At 50.4% G+C, this 3,623-nt stretch overlaps 1 protein-coding gene across 1 annotated transcript in view; it reads left to right on the forward strand.

Annotated features, from left to right (window-relative positions):
• LOC104625425 (receptor-type tyrosine-protein phosphatase alpha-like) overlaps positions 1–3,623 on the forward strand; it is a gene marked incomplete at its 3' end in the record, with an annotated part of 28,660 nt that overhangs the window by 11,428 nt on the left and 13,609 nt on the right. The gene's annotated exons all lie outside the window — the stretch shown is intronic.

Here is a 3,623-nt window from a genome sequence, read left to right on the forward strand (position 1 = left end):
AAATATCAACATTACTGTCCCTTAGAGTTGGATGACCAAGATCTAAGAAGCCATTCAAGAAATTTCCTTCTTTTTTTGCTTATGAATTGTCTTTATTGACTGTGACTTACCCTATTCAATCCGGACCCATTCTGCAAATGATGTGAATAATAATTATTCTCCTTAATTCTGCTGGGAAGCAGTAGCACAGATCCATTTCTTGTAATATAATAGCACTTAGGCACATTTTTCCATCTCTTAGTTCTGAGAACTGGCATCGCTACCAGAATATTTGCAATTACTCATCGCTTTAGCAGTATAGGAGCGAGTGAAGCGGAGGTCTGGTGGCTACCTATAGAAACACGCTTCCTCGGTGTGTTTTCATCATTGCTCTGATGGGTGTTTCAGCTTTGTAAACTCCACGGCAGTCCGCTTTGCGCTGCTTGGTGTGCCAAACCTGCACCATCCTGCTGATGGTACAGAGGAAAAGGCAGATGCTCTGTGCTAGGCACTGTTGGTAGATGTTTGCAGAGAGGAAATAAAAGGGGTGCAGGTCCGAGGGAACCCATTTAAACTAGCGGTTAAGGTGTTGTAGAAATATTCTGCATAATTTCCTTGGATCTGGCGTGGCTTAGGTGTTGTTTTGTGCTATCTCTGCCATTGTTCATCCCTATTTCTGAGAACACAGAAATGAAAAATGGGGGGAATACTGTCTTCCTAATGATATTGATATTGCTAATATTAATATTACCATTAATATTAATCAAGTAATTAATATTTTCCAAGTCCTGTGACTTGGAGGATTATTCTGGGATGGTATTTGCAATGATATTGCAAAATTTAAAGCTTTCCTAACACAATGTTGATTAAGGGTTATTTTGAAGATGAGCAGCAGAAAACTACTTTTTATCCAAACTGGTGAGAATCTTATGCCTTTTATTGCTGGCACTCGTACTACCACATGAAACCACGCACCATGGTGTATCTCAACCACCAAGTACGCTTTGACAACTGATTACTTACAACTCTGGCAGGAAACAAGTAGCCCTTTTATTTCCAAACGCTCCCAAATCGGTGTCATCAGAAGAGATCTCTGCAAGCTTTGGAGCTGTTGGGTGATGGAGCTGCCCGTGCTGGAGCGTCGGTGCTGAGTGAGGCTGCGTGGAAAGATGTGTGCAGGTGGCTCTGCTCACCTCGGTCTTCTGATTTGGGGTCAGAAGGGGATTTTTCCTGAAGTGAGAGTGATGGCAATTCATGGTTTGCCTTTCCCAGCAGCGCCCAACTCTCGCAGCGTCTGCAAGTCCTTCTCCATCCCCTTTTAGCGACCGTGGCCTTTTAGGGCATCCTTAAGCTCTTCTTGTACTACGGCTGCTAACGAGGGCGTTTAATCCTTCACAAGTCTGGAAGCGAGAGGCTCACTAAGGCATCCTTGGCAGGCTCGCTGAAAAGTCCTGCCTGCTTTGCCCAGGGGAAGAGAACAACGCTGCACAAATGCTTATGACTTCACCTCTTCAAGGGGTGATGCCTCAAGGCTCAAGCTCCACGTCTGAGACAGCCGTGGGGATGTATCAGCAAGACAGATCCCTTCCTGGTGGGGCAGTGTGGATGAGAAGTGCGCTGCCTTCTCCTGCTCGTGCCTAGAATGGGTACGATGGATAAAGCGGTCATTTCAGTAAGCAGAAAATCCTGGTCCTTGGCTGGAGAGATGCTAATGCCTCCTGGTGTGCTGCCTCCTGAAGGGATCACCCAATGGTTGCACTATAGAATCACAGAATGGTTTGGATTGGAAAGGACCTTCAAAGATCATCTAGTCATCACCCCTGCCATGAGCAGGGACACCTTCAACTTGAGCGGGTTGCTCAGAGCCCCGACCAACCTGACCTGGGATGTTTCCAGGGATGGGGCATCTACCACCTCTCTGGGCAACCTGGGCCAGGGTTTCACCACCCTTACTGGGAAAAATTTCTTCCTCATACCTAGCCTAAATCTGCCCTCTTTTAGTTTAAAACCATTGTTCTTTGTCTTATCACAACAGGCCCTGCTAAAAAGCCCGTCCCCATCTCGCTCCTGGCAGCTGCAGGAAGGTCTCCCCGGAGCCTTCTCTGCTCCAGACTGAGCCCCCCCAGCTCTCCCAGCCTGTCCTCCCAGCAGAGCTGTTCCAGCCCTCGGAGCGTTGCTGGGGCCTCCTCCGGCCCCGCTCCAGCAGGTCCGTGTCTCTCCTGTGCCGAGGGCTCCAGAGCTGGACGCAGCCCTGCAGGGGGGTCTCCCCAGAGCGGGGCAGAGGGGCAGAACCCCCTCCCTCGCCCTGCTGGCCATGTGGCTTTGGATGTAGCCCAGGAGATGGTTGGCTTCTGGGCTGCAAGTGCACATTGCCGCCTCATATCCAGGTTTTCGTCCCAAGTACTTCTCCATGGGGCTGCTCTCCATCCCCAGCCTGTGCTGATACTGGGGTTGCCCCAACCCAGGTGTACTTGACCTTGTTGAACCTCATGACATTCCGATGGGCACCGAAAGGACTGTGCCTACCTTACAGAAAGGCATCCAGGCATGTTTTGAAGAAAGAAGGCAATGAACTTTCTCCTGTTTTCCTACGGACATGTTGAAATAATACATCCATATCCCACCAGGATGGACAGAAAGTAGCAGAGAGGTCTTTCCAGAGAGACCTGGAGCTCAGGAGGATTCTCTGGCTTTGAAGCATCGCTCTGCTTGTTGCATACCTCTCCCCAAGCTCCTCACTGCCATGGTAGCACCTTGTAGGAGACGGGGCCGGAGGACCACTGTGCTGAGCGGCATCAAACAAGTCTGGCCTTGTCCCAAGCAAAGCATGTGCATGCGTGTGATGCGTCCCAAGGGAGTAATTTAAGGCATTTTGTGAATACACTCACTGGTTTATCCTGAGCCGCGGTGTCTGGTGTGGCTTCTTCTTCCATTTCCCAAAGACAACCAAGAAGGAAGTACTGCGGGCAAACAAATAGAGGTTGCATCATGGATGCTCTCCCGCAGCCTCTTTATGACGTTCGCAGCGAACGTAGCTGCCCTGTGCTTTAAGCCCTGTCTGGGATCTCAGAGACAGGATTTAAAGTCTTGCTTCTGCCCTGCTCCCCCTCTGCGACCATTTTGCAGGATTTGCTTTTCCAGGAGCTCCGCATCTTGTATGCTGGGGATTTTGTTTAAGGAATACTGATCCTACATCTTTGATTCCGTTTCTGTTACACCTGTTTTGTTTGCTTGTAATCCCACAGTTTCTTGTCTGCTCGATTTGACTCATGTTTTGAGGGAGGGCATTGACAGCGATGAGCAAGGAGGGCTGCTCAGCCCTGTGCCCCTCTGCCAGGTGCCTGCACCCAGGTCTGTGTGATGTATAGGGGACAGCCTATAGACTGCTATACAGCACCTCTACCTACAGTTGGAGACATGATCTCAAGCATGGGAAGATGATTTGCTGCCTCCTCAGAGGTGCTAGGACAAGAATTAAGCATCCCGATGCCCTCCGGGCTCTGGACCAAGGTGGGTGCTCCAGCACCACAAGTCTGTGGCAGTGGAGGGTTGAAGTCCCTGTCCCCTCTGCAGGCGAACTGCAAGCGTGAAAGCCCCAGCGCCGAGGCCCGAGCGGGACGGGAGCTGGGAGGGGGGTGGCACCG

This window comes from Phaethon lepturus, unplaced genomic scaffold, assembly GCF_000687285.1.
Source record: "Phaethon lepturus isolate BGI_N335 unplaced genomic scaffold, ASM68728v1 scaffold6848, whole genome shotgun sequence".
Classification (NCBI taxonomy): Eukaryota; Metazoa; Chordata; class Aves; order Phaethontiformes; family Phaethontidae; genus Phaethon; species Phaethon lepturus.